Source organism: Mus musculus, chromosome 16 (genome assembly GCF_000001635.26).
Source record: "Mus musculus strain C57BL/6J chromosome 16, GRCm38.p6 C57BL/6J".
Taxonomy (NCBI): Eukaryota; Metazoa; Chordata; class Mammalia; order Rodentia; family Muridae; genus Mus; species Mus musculus.
In genome coordinates, this window is record NC_000082.6 from 11,494,012 (window position 1) to 11,507,328 (window position 13,317).

Here is a 13,317-nt window from a genome sequence, read left to right on the forward strand (position 1 = left end):
CAGGTTAGCCTGGGTCTAACCATTGTAGTCCAGCCCAGCCTTGAACCTACTATCTTCCTGCCTTGGCCCTCTGAGCGTTGGTATGCCAGGCACAAGGACCGCAGGTAGGGGACCAGAGCTCTGTCTTCTATCATCTCCAGGAACACAATCATTTGTTTCTTGGACCCACTGAGCTTTGCCCTTCTCCCCCTTTCGTCCTTCGCACCCGTCTTCCTGTTCAGTTACTCCTCCATCTCAGTGGTCTTTTTCTTACTCTGGGGCTCTATGACCACAGAAGGGAGCCACGGTCAGCCGGGGGTTCTGGTCAGTCTGCACGCCGCTGCTGTTTGAGAGGAAGGCCTGTGGTTCCAAAGCAGCCCTTACCTTGTGCTGATTTGGGGATCTCTCAGGGCTTTTCAAGTGCTTGCCCTTTTAATCCATCTGTACTGGTGCTACTTAGGCCTATGGCTGTTAATCTGCCTTGGCACAATTAAACTGGAGGGTTTGCATGGGGGCCCTGCCTCTAGTCCCACTGTAAATATCATTAGTGGGCTTTGGTCTTATGTGTTTATTTGTTTGTTTATTTAAAGACATTTTACTTTTATTAGGGAGGTTGTTTTTTAGATAACAGCTTGACAGAAGGGTGAGGAGACTCCGTAATGGGGCAGTGAGGCAGGAGCTTAAACTTTGTTCTGTTGGGGGAACTGTCCTCAGGACCTTGCAGGAGGCTAGAACTGAACATAATTACAGGGGTGGTAGAGGAGGAGGAATGGAGACTCTTTGAGGAGAGGAGACTGTTGTGTGTGTGTGGAATGACACCCTCAGTCTTTCAGGGGAAGCCCTGGGGTTTGCAGTGCTTCAGGAGCAGGTTCTCCAGACACAGGTCCTGGTGTGGGATCCCGTGTGCCTTCAGGTTCTCAGGTTAGCTGCAGAGCTGCAGAAGCAGGAAGCACAGCCGGTGCTCATAAACCTCAGGCTCTGCCGGAGGCCTAGCATAGATTCCCGAACAGTTGGAGGCTGGCTGGTGAGGCACCTCCCAGGTGATGAGCACCACACCATCTGTCACACTCCTCGGCAGCGGGTGCAGCAGCACAAGGCCCTGGCTGGATATGTCAGGGCTGGTAAGCACTCTGGAGGCCACAGAGGCCACAACATACCTTCTGCCTTGCCGGATGTTTGGAATGCATGGGCGCACACCACAGACCAGCTGCAGTACAAGATTGATTTGGGTTCTAGGGTTTTGCAGATTTTCATAGCCAAAGTATTGGCAGTGGTCTCAGAGTAGGTGGTGTAGTACCAAATTGGATTCCCCAAGTCACAACAAGGCTCACTGCATGTCAGCTTGAAGAGTGATCACTTCTTCTCCTTGAAGCTCAGTTCCTTTTTCTGGCCACCCATGAAGAGGTCTTCACACTTGGTCACTAGGTGGGCCAAGGACTGTGTGTAAAGGCCCCCAGGGACTGTGTGTAGAGACCCCCAGGCACTGTGTATAGAGGCCCCCAAGCTTGGCATAAGTGCCCTCTTTGCTGCTGATGTTACTCAACAGATTGTGCAGCTGACGCTGGGTGCTGCCATTGGAGGCCTGGCTGATGCTCTGAGCTGGAAAGACAACATGGAGGTGGCGCTCTGCACTGGAGACTGGGGCTCCCACAGCCGCTTCTGCTGCTTGCCAGCCCCAGATCTAGAGCCTAGGAGGCACCGACTTTGAAAGCTTTCTCCAAAGGCTCAGAAGAGAAGACATGGTGGGAAGCTAAAAGGAGGCTTGCCATGGGCACAAACACTGGTTTCTGAGTGGCGTAGGTTCAGCCTGGGACTTGCTGTCCATGGCTTAGGGGAACCATGGGTCCTGAAGAAGCCATCAGGGGAAGAGGCCGCACAGCTCACTATCTTTTACTGGGGCAGAGGAGGAGGCTACGCAGGACCACTGGGGGATACATTCTTTATGGAGCCTGATGGGAAAGGAGGGAGCGAAGAGTTTTTCCTGTTGATTTGTGGGTAAGTTGGTGAGTTCATGTATGGACCTCCATTGCTGCAGGTCCTGGAGTCCATAGCTAGCTGACAGTGGGGCCTGTGGTGAAGCTGATGTGAGCCCTTTTGAAGGCTGGGCTCTACTTTCTGTAGAGCTCTGGCTCACTTTTTCCAAGTCAGAGCTGGTCTTGTTCATTTTTAACAGGTACCTTGATTTTGGAGGTAGGGAGGAAGTGAGGATGCCTCCATCCTACCTGTGTCCTTCAGGAACTCATAGGCGGAGGAAGCAGATTCGCTTATCCCAGCATTAGTTTTGCTGTTCTGCCCAGAGGAGTTTGATGATGAGTGAGATGGAGAAGGAGCTGGGGGAGGAGTTTGAATGGGCCACATATCAGTTCCACCTTCCCCCCCCCCCCCCCGCTTTGACTCGACAGTTTCTCTTCCCCTTCCTCTTCCTCTATCCAGCACAGGTGGCCCCAGTCACCAGTCTGTTATCTTAGCTGCCGCTGGTCCAAGGCTGAAGAGGAGATGGTTGGTGGGGTACACTTGTCAGGGTCACAGGCGGCAACACCACTGATCTGGCAGGATGTTAGATCAGTAGGGACTATACACGTACCTGGTTTCCATTGCTGCTGCTACCGGTGTTCCAGTCGTTGTCTTAAGCTCCACTGTAGACGCCATCTGTGGGATTTGCTTTACTCCTTTATTTATTTTAATGTAGGAAATTTAAAGAGATTTAAAAATGCTGCTGCTGTCACTGCAATCTTCCCAGAATCCTTTTCTAAATAGGCATTTTAAATATTCCTACTAAATCCTCCCTTAATATTAATCCCACTGGACAAAGCACGATGCAGGGAACCTGCCAGCGGGGGAACTGGAAGGCAAGCAGGCAGCTGGGAGTGGGCCAGTTGATGATTGAGGATTAGAGCTCACTGTGCTGCTTAGAAGGCAGGTCTGCAGGCTGCCCAGAGCTGCCATTCAGCCAGGGCCTGTGGGTGGCACCTTTGTGTGTATGTGTGGGGTTGGGGGAGACAAGAGTGGCTCCTTAAGCCTTGGGGCAGGAGTGATATTCCGGAGCCCTGCATACCCCCAACCTGGGCAGGTTCTCCTGCTCACTTTCAGTGCTACAGAGAAATGTCATCATGAATTTTGCATGCAGATTTTTCTTCATAAAACAACATGTTAAGATTTCCTTAACTTTTTACTTTGGAGACTTTAAGTTGACACTTAAGTTTACCAGATCTTCAGGTTTGAGTCTGACATTCCCCTGTAAGCTCTTATCAGGGATGCTTTGTCCCCAGCAGGTGGTGAGTGACAGTTTGGAGGGTTATGGGGCATCTAGGAGGTGGGGTGTGGCTGATGTGGGTGGTCATGCAGGGTGTTCATTTGAAGGTTTTGCTTACTACTGTCTTTACCTTGCTCTCTACTTTCTGGCCTACCTTGTGAGCAGCATCCACTACATGTTCCTGCCAAAGTGAACCTCACCATGCATCATCCACCATAGTGGACTAAAATTCCCTTAAACTGGGAACCAATCGGAGCCAAAACTAGCTGTCCCTCCATTAGGCGCTTCTGGCAGGTGGTGTTGTCATGACACAAAGGTTACCAGTGCTGGCGGTGTTGATATTACACATTTGACTTTTATTTTCACTCTTCTTTTCTGTATAGACACACTCAGGTACACACATCTCACAATGTGGATGTTTGGAAGGGTTTTCCCACATCATCCTAGTTTGCTTTCTATTGCTCAACCAAAATCACCTTGGGGAAGAAAGGGTTTGTTTCAGCTGACAGCACATTCCATTATAAAAAGAAGTCAGGGGGACAGGGCAGGAACCTGCAGGCAGGAACTGACACAGAAGTCATTGTAGTATCATACTTCCTGGCTTACTCCATGCCTTACTTAGCCTGTTTTCTTACACAACTCAAGACCACCCACCAGGGGTGCCCACAGTGATCTGGTCCCTTCCACATCAATCATTAATTGAGAAAATGCCCCTGCTGACTTGCCTACAGGCTACCTGTTGGAGGCATTTTCTCATTAAAGTTCCTTTTTTACAAATGACCCTGGCTTGTGTTAACAAACAAGTTGACAAAAAGACTAAACACACATTGCCATTCTTGCTCCCTAACCCTGTCAGCATCGATCTCTGAGAACAAGGGTGTTCTTCTGCATTACGAAGATATCATTGCATGCCTGAGATAACCGACAGCAAGGCTGTCTTTCAACAGTCACAATACCCTAAGTGTTCCTAATGTGCCTTGTATGGTGATTTCTCATTCAGGAGCTGGACAAGGTTTATACATTGCCCTTGGCTGGGCTGCCTTGAGACTTCCGCCTGAGCTCCTTTAGGGCACTGTGCTTTGTGGTGGCAATGCAGGGTTGGAAGAGCCTACATTCTTGCTTTTAAAAAGGTCATGGCCAGGAGGCAGGAATGTTGTGATTTAATATTAAGGAGTCAGAATTCATGGGGCCCTCTGTAGGCAGCCTTATTTCAGACTTTCATTTTGCTTTTCTAACAGATGCCACCCAATCTCCTGGGCTGTACACTCACTGTGCCCAGATGGCTTCTAGGCATCCTTTCCATCCCAGGCATGTCTGAAGCCCATGGTGCTAGCTCTCTTTATGCTGGACCCCTGGAGTCCAGAAGCTTGCATCACGCTGTTGAGGAGCATCTAGCATACTTTCCCAATAATTTGTCTTCAACTTCAGGGGTTAAAGGGAACATAGCAGAAAGAGGCTCTAATTACGTGCCAACTAACATTAATGACAAACAGCTGAAGGAGTCTGGTTTTATTTTGCTGTGTCAATTCTTGCAGTCATTAGATGTCAAGGGAAAAATAATTGTTCCTTAGAAATGTGGTTCACTTGGATAGATCCCTGGGGCTGACTTTGCTGCAGTAGCAATGAGTATATCTGAGTTGCCATGCTGTGGTGGCTGAGACCATTAGCATGAACCTGTACTCCAGGTTCTGTGGTGACCTACTTTTGTACCAAGCCCTTGCTTTAGTCCTGAAATTCTGAGCCCAAGGCTGTTTGTGGAGCTTGTCATACTGCAGAGTTTCTGCACAGTAGAGGTCCCAGACTGGAATGCCCACAGACAAAGCTCAGGGAAGTGAGGAATGTGCCTCCTGAGAGATGAAGAAGGCTGTCTTTGGAGGAGGAACTAGGGGAGGCACTTTCCCTGTCTACAGGGGCAGCAGCTCCTCTTCAGTGAGCCAGCTCATAGCAAGACCTCCCAGGCAGCTCTGGCTCGTGGCTTTTTCAGAACAAACCTACATCTTTAAGTGAAGTAGCCTTGCATCGTTTGCACCTAGATGGAAACTCCTTGCCCCCTCTGAGGCTTACGTCAGCCTGAGAACCTTCGGTCCATGATTCCAGCCTATGCGCTGTAATAATATGTTCTCTTCAGTCGAATTTCTGTGTCTGCTGTGTGGCCTCCATTGTTGCACCTTGTTGTTGTTGTTGTTATCATTTAAAAATTATTCCTTTATTCACAGTCTAGTCTCCTGCCTGTGGTCTCAAGAGGCAGAGATTTGATGAGACTATTAAGATTCATTCCAAAGCCAAATTGAGTTTTCAGCTTGGTGTTCAGATAGTGTGTTCAGATACCCTGCCAACACATGTGAACACTGACAGTGTGCATGCCCTGCCTTCAGGCCCGTTCTGCCTTCCTCAAGAGCAGGGTGCAAGATAAGAAGAGCAATCTGACCTCCCAGTTGCCATCTAGTGGTTTCTAGTTTCTGATAGAAGTACAGTGATATTGTCAAAGTGGGACGTGTAGCTTAGGATCTGGCTCTTATTTATTTATTTATTTATTTTTCTGAAGCCACTTAAAGTTTACCATGCTGTCCTTATTCTTGCCAAGCAAGCATTCTTTTTAGTTTGTTATGAGACATTTAATTCATCTTCATGTTCTTCTGTTTAAACCATTATTATAAATCCCCCTTTGAGGAGCGTGCGATGGTGGTGAGGGTGCTGTTTCTTTCCTGAGGGGATTGTGCTTGTGTGCACTTCAGTGTGTGTGAGTGTGGAAGCCAGAGCTTAATATCAGGTGTCTTCCGCAGTTGTTCTCTGTACACTAAATCTTTTCCAGCTTGCTTTAGTAACTGTCAACCTCTCCTCGTGCCCATCACTCACCAGAGGCAGTGAAAGAGAAACGTTATTAGATATGGGGGAAGCGACCCTGTTTAGCAATAGCTCTTTGGGAATGAGCTCAATGTTCTTTGTCATCAAATCAATCCCATAGCAAACCCCAAATATGAGTCAGCAGCTCCAATCCAGTCTTCTTAGCAGGCAGACACCACATGTGAACCAGCATCTGCTCCAGTACTGAAGAGACCGCAAGGCTCACCAACTGCCTCAGGCTGCTGAGGCTGCCAGAAGCCTCTCAATGGCAGTGTTGCCACAAGCTGAGCTTAACAAAGCTGTGTAAGGTGAACCAATACAAGCTTGTCATTAGAGAAGGATAGTGAGGCAGGGCAAAGCAAACCAGTGCTCCAGTTCCCACTGTCTGTGGGGTCATATTTATAGTCTTCCATCACTTGTCCTTTCACATGTCTGCTCCAGCAAAGCATCATTTCAGCTGTGTCTGCTTCAGGAAAACTTTCACGTGACTGCTTCAACAAGACCTCCTTTCACCTGTGTGCTCCAGCAAAAACGTCATTTGACAAAACTGACTTTACAAAGAAACCAGAAGTTAAGTTTCCACTTCAATTCTCTACTTTTTTTTTTTTTTTTTTTTTTTTAAGCAGGGTCTCTCACTGAGCAAGGAACTCATTGATTTGGGTGGACTTGCTGGACAGCAAACTCCAGGGATTCTCCTGTCTCTGCCCCACCCCCATCCCACCCCCATCTCTGGGATTTCAGTGCTTGCTGCCATACCTAGCTCTTTATTTGGGTTCTGAAGAATGAACTCAGGTCTTTATGCTTATGTTGCCAGCTTTTATAAACCAAGACATCTTCTGAGCCAAGGGATATTTTTAGCTTTATATTATGAAGCAATTTAAGATTTGTAAAATAATCATAAAGATAATAAAATAACTCCCATACGTTTTGTCTGGGTCACTAGTTGCTAATAGTATTTTATAGTAATTGGGACATATTTATCTGTGTGTCTTATTTACCCACATAAGCGTTTGTAGTATATATAGTTAAGTTAAAAGCAAGCATCATGATGTTTTTTCCTTAAACACTCTTCAGACACGGGTGCTTTCTTACACGGCTGCAGTGTGGCAGGAAGGGAGTGCTGTGCAGTACCATCATGACTGCAGAATGGGTGTGACACACAGGAAGTGAGCATTCTCACATGTTAAGACAGCAAACCCAGGTTTGAAGGCCTTGCACTGGGCACTGCATGAGAAATGTGAACTTGTCAGAGCAGGGCTGAGTTCATGTAGTCTTACGCTGTAATGAATGGCCCTCTGGATAGGGTGTATTCTCTTACACCATGGCTCTGGCCTCTGTAGGCTGTAGCTTTGAAACTATTTTTGGGTGGAATGTCATTTGCATATCTCTTCTCTAGTTTACATCTCTAGCTAGCAGAATTACTGTTTTTAGCAAAGGTAGGTTACTACATAGATGTAGTAGTTTCTAGAACTGGATCCTAAGAAAACCCTGTTCAGCATGAAGCTCCTGCTTCCCCCAGCTAATCGGATAAAGCTAATTCCCTAGATGCAGGAACCTGGGCCAGCCTCAGGAAAGGTGACATGTGCTTTCTGAGGACATATGTAGGATGTATCTGGGGAAGAGGGTTCAGTGCTCAGGATACTCTGCGGTGTGTCATCTTCTATTAATTACCTTTGTGAGTTACTGGAGCTGTTTGTCTATTTCCTTGGCTGGGATCTGGAATGCCTACATTCCTGGCATGCCATTCTAAATAGAATTTATCAGGTGGCTAATGAGGTATGATGGGTTTTATAGAAGGAATAGGGAGATGGTGAGGAAAAGGAGAGAAGGCATTAAAATCCACCCACACTTTCTTAGGTGCTCCCCCCACCCCCCAGCCCTCCAACAGGAGACAATACTGCACAGGTCAGTCACAGAGCAGAGAAATCCGAGGCTCCGGGGAGCTCTGCAATGTTGTCTTACTTGAGGGAACTGGAAAGGAAAGAAAATGTCCCAAGACTTCTTATGTCTGAGCAGGCACTATCTTCATGTTCTGGGCGGCAGTTGAAGAAGAACACCGCTCCTGCTGGGTGTCTGTCACCAGCATAGTATATATGACAAGAGGGCTCATGGCAGTGAATGGATGCCAGAGTGTGGCTAAGAAGTGTCCTGGTGGTTTGTTAAAGTTCAGACTTCAGGTTCTACTCCAGCAAATGTGATTCCAAGAGAGGCCTGGAACCTGCTTTCTTCTTCTAGCTTCTACCCCTTTATAAACTAACATGGGTGCCGCAGACTCTCTGGGTCCCTGTGTCTGCGTGGAATGGGGTCTCTCGACGCGGGTGGGCAAAGCGTGGATGAATGACAGACAGACACACACACAGGAGAGTTTGTGTGGAATCTGAATGTAATTTTTCAAATCAAGCATCAGACTTTTTATGCAGAAGACAACAAGGTAGTTGGGTGACATACCCACAAGGTACAAATGAGGTAACCGGATGCTTAATGACTCTTACACAGAACAGAGGAAATGAAAACGCAAAGACTGGCAGGAACTGGGCAATAAAATAACTGAGACAGAGTCAGCCCTATCTAAGGTCAGCTATAGTCTTAGGAGCCAGGTGTGAGAACTTTTCACTCCTAGGGCAAGGGCTTTCACACCCAAGTCATGGTTCTAACTAGGGAGTTCCCTTCTAGCTAACCATCTCATGAATAATGCAATACTCTAAAACCACAGCCGGATCTACTTCCTAAACCATTGTAAATTCCTGTATATAGGTGTAACTCAGCTATAATTCTAAATATCTATTCTGGTTTCTCCTACGGTCAGAAACTTCTTTCTTCCTTAGTGATGGTAAATTCCTGTGAAGGGCATGACCTAACTTTTACTCAAAGAGATAGTGTAATACCAGGGGCAGTACTGAATTCCAAGCCCAAGGTCTTGCTAAGGACGAACTAGGACTGTTGGAACACTGGCGGACGGCTTTAGCTATGTCAGAATTCAATCTTAAAAGGCACTTATGATAGGAAAATATTGAAAGAGAGCACGTGGATCCATACACTAGACTAACTCGGGAATGGAACGCGGAAATGAAAAATTACTGTATGGGTAGGGAACGCTAGACTCCAGGAGGAGAGCTTCCTTGAAACTCTTTTGCCTCATGAGTGACTTTTAAGCCTCTCGGCTTGTCCAGTTGACTCGACCAGAGAGCGTGGCACATGGGTTTCCTGTAAGTGATGCCTTCTCCTTGGGCACTGCAGTAAGGTGCTGAGGGTCAGAAGTCAGCACTCCTCACACTGCAGTGCAGTGTAGTGCATGGCACTCACCATCTGTCATAGAGCCCTCCTGTCTGCAGAGTGATGGACGCCAGAGTGACCGATGCAGCTACCATCTCTCCTCAGCTTTCTTTCACGCTTATGACTCTGACATTTTTAAAAATGGCAACCAGTTTACTTTGTAAAACTATTTCAATGGTCGAATGTCCCATCCTTGCCCCGTGAGGGCATTACTATGTTCTTCTGTGACAGTCTCATGAGTTCACAACAATCTCTTGAATTTTGACAATAACTTTCTTGAGTAGCAAGAGTCTGGCCCCAACTGTGTGATAAACTTGGTTACTTTTTTAAATTTAAATTTTTTTTGAGACAGTTTTTTCTGTGTAGCTATGGCAGAACTGGAGCTCGCTCTAGATCAGGCTGTCCTCGAACTCAAGATAATCTCTTGTGCTAGGAATAGCAGCTTGTGCTGCCACTACTACTTAGCAAAATTTGGTTATTTGATCAGTTCTCCTTTAAGTAATTCACCTCTCCTGGCCTTGGAGCCGTCCAGGAAGGGAAGGCCCCCACCCCCATCACACCCCTCACAGGAGTTGGAGGAGTTGAGCTGCTGAGATTCAACAATCCCAGGTCCGTTCTTGGGTGTCTTTGACCAGTTATCACCCGTGCTGAGAATGTCCTGAGATGATGCCTGTGAGCCTCATAGGTGTTTGACAAGGTGTTGAGTTGCAGACAGAAAACCATGTAAGCCATAGTAATGGCACAGGTGTCAGAAGGCAAGGCATAGGGAGGGACTGTGATGAGCTAAATGATTCTACACTGGTGGAGAGGCTTAGTTAGATGTTTGGCTGAGCATCCCTGGCAGCCACAAGGCAGGGAATGTGGGGGTCCAGCCTGGAGAGCACATTAATGGAGGAGTTGAGGTACTAGTGTGAGTAGAGCATCTTCTGCCTTTATCTGCTGCCATGCTGAACTTTTATCTGAGATGGAAGCTGGCTGGGAAACCGTGACCCTCTTAGGATTGTTCACTGTATTACAAAGGCAATGTGGAGGGCTGGTTCCCTCGTCTGGAGTCATACTGCCAGTTTGAATCCCAGTTCTTGTCATTTCCTAGGAAAACTGCTTAGGCTCTCTTTGTCCCTTAAGCCTGTAAGTATTGACAAAGCCTCGACAGCCCTTCTCCTGCAGCAGCCCTTGCTTATTATAGGCTCTGGGTTGTCACAGAACTGTACAAAGGTGCTTTTGGTTGATTCCAGGGTTAGAAGGCCTTCACAAGGGGGTAGGTCTGGAGGAGACTAGCAGTATATGATGGAAGCAGCAGTATATGATGGAAGCTTTGATAGCATAGTTTACAGAGATCTTGAGCTGCTAGGACTAACTTTCAGCACCATTAAACCTTTTGTTCCTGCTGATATATCCAAAGATGGGAGGAGAAAGATTACTGGGCCAAATTAACTAAAGTAAGCAATTAATTAAAGCAAGCTTTTTTATTCATGTACATGGGCTAAGGCAGGGTGCCAGAGGTTAACATTGGGTCTGAAGTAGGCAAGGCTTATATAACTTAGGGGTAGAAGGTTTCTAAATGGGTACTTTATTGGGCAAAATAGGTGGGGTTAAGGAGCAGAACATAACAAGGTGGTCAAAACAAGTTGTAACAAGCTTTTGAATCAAAGGTAGGGTTGCAAGACGGTCATTACAGCTTAAAACAAAGACATGATTGCAGGGTGGTTGCAAGGTAGTTATACCAACCAGTGGTCCTAACAACAGGTGACCATAATAACCCTTTGAAACAAAGGCATGGCTGTTCTTTCCTGGAACAGGCAGTACAGAACAATTTGTAGTTAAGGTTACAGGTGGGGCATAGTTTACTCCTTGAGAAACAGGTTTAATTATAAACAGGGTGAGCCTAGTTTGTCTTTATTGTAAGGTATTTGTAAGCCTAAAGTGGAGGCAGGCTGGTTCATCACTGGTTCCTTTGAGGTAGTCCTCATGGCTTTGCGTAGCCAGGCCTCTCAGCCACTGTCTTCTAGTAGTTGGGTGTGGTTGAATGTGGTGCCTACTTAGTATCACTGGCCAGTAGAGCTGAGGTACCCTCAAGCCAAGCTTTTGTCTGGCCCAGGAGAGCAGATTTTTGTAGGTGTGTCTCATTGTGGCGTTTTGATGCTAGAATTACAAATGCACTTAACAGATTCATTGGTTTTGTTTTGAGTAATTATTCTTTGAATGGTGCTGTCTGAGGTTTCTGGTTGTTTACTCTGACATTCAGCAGGCGTAATTGCTTTGACTTGCACACATTAATTACTGCAGTCACTGGAAGCTGTAGGAGAGGCACTTGCTGCCACCTACTCCATGATTTACATCTCCCCCGAGCTTTGAAGGAAAATGCAGGTGGCCAGCAGGCAGATCAGGGCTGGCAGCAGGCTGGCAAGATGGTCTGGAATCCTGTAGATGAAGGTCTTTGGACTTCTGTCCACCTTTGCGATTGCTACCCGTCTTCTCAGTCCTGGCCACCATCATTTCTTGGCTGGATAACTGCACTGGTTGCCTTTTAGAGCTCAGCTGGCATCTGCTGTGTCCATAGCTGCATAGCCCATGTTCTCTCTCACACCCTTCCTTGCCCTGGCTCAGGGACCTTCATGACTCATTCCTGGCTGCAGTCTTTCCAGCTTCTTGGGGCTTTCCTAACCCTTCCCTCTAGATCAGTTTTGGGTCTGGCAGCCTGCCTAGAACACTGTTAGAAATGCAGACTTCCAGGCTCTGCTCCACTGCTCTGAATCAATTTTGCATTTTAATAGACCCACAGGTGGCTTAGTGCACCCAGTTCTCCATCTTGATTCTGGGAACTGTGTGTCTTCTATCTCCTTCAGGCTTGTCAACTTCCACAGAAGCCTGTAGACTTCTCTCACACAATCTACCTGAGTCCTCCTAGGCCACATCCTCTCTTCCTTCCCACCCCTCTAGCATTTTTGTAGGGTACATTTTGTAGTCTGAGATAGTATTTGCTGAGCTGTAAGGCCACAGCTCCTTTGTAAATGTCACCTCAGTAAGGATGGGGACCCATTATGTCTTGTACCCCTAAACCCATTTATATGAACACTGTCTGGTGCTGGCATGATGTCCCAAAAAGTTGTAAGAACTGTACATATTGTACCAATCCTCAGGGCTCCTTGATTTTCTGTTATTTAGAGAGGTAAACTGAGGCACAGAGAGGGCATCTGTCTGTGCAGTTATCTAGATGTGAAGTTACTGGGCTTTGATATCACATGGACAGGGGACTGGAGGGTCATACAGACAATGGGCAAGTTGTTTGACTTCTAAAATTTTTTTTTTTTTTTTTTTTCGAGACAGGGTTTCTCTGTGTAGCCCTGGCTGTCCTGGAACTCACTCTGTAGACCAGGCAGGCCTGCCTCTGAAATCCGCCTGCCTCTGCCTCCGAAGTGCTGGGATCAAGGCGTGCGCCACCACTGCCCGGCTGACTTATAAAATTCTTACCTCTGTTTCCTATGCTCTGTTTCTAGGCTCAGCATCAGGAGTAAGAATACCTCATAAGGTTACCATGAGCATTGCGTATACTAATATACATAAAGTTCTATGGATCTGTTTAAATTTAGTTAATTAGGGTGACACTGTAGTTTAGTAGTGCTTGCCTGGCATCTGAGACCCTGGGTTCAATCTCAGTACTGCCATCCCCAATTCCTCATAGTTTTAGGGGGTCAGAGGCCTGGACTTGGCTTAGCGAATCCCTTTGATTCAGGATCTCAGGAGCTTAGGCAAAGTATGGGGTGGAGTTCTAGTCATTCAAGACTTGCTGGGTTACAGGGTGGGTTCTTCCCCTTCTATGTGAATCAGAGATGGGAGCCTTCCAGAGAAATAGAGACTGTTGTTGTTTTCTTGTAACTGATCCTAGAAGTTACACATAGCAGTAGCACTTAGCACTAGAGGGGATGAAGAAGTCCGGTTGATCCCCAGGAAGCATATGCTACAGTTAA

At 46.9% G+C, this 13,317-nt stretch overlaps 1 protein-coding gene and 1 pseudogene across 11 annotated transcripts in view; one reads left to right on the top strand and one right to left on the bottom strand.

Moving 5' to 3' along the window:
- Snx29 (sorting nexin 29) overlaps positions 1-13,317 on the top strand; it is a 436,235-nt gene that overhangs the window by 171,151 nt on the left and 251,767 nt on the right. The window lies entirely within an intron of this gene.
- Positions 810-2,604, bottom strand: Gm15897 (predicted gene 15897; annotated as a pseudogene).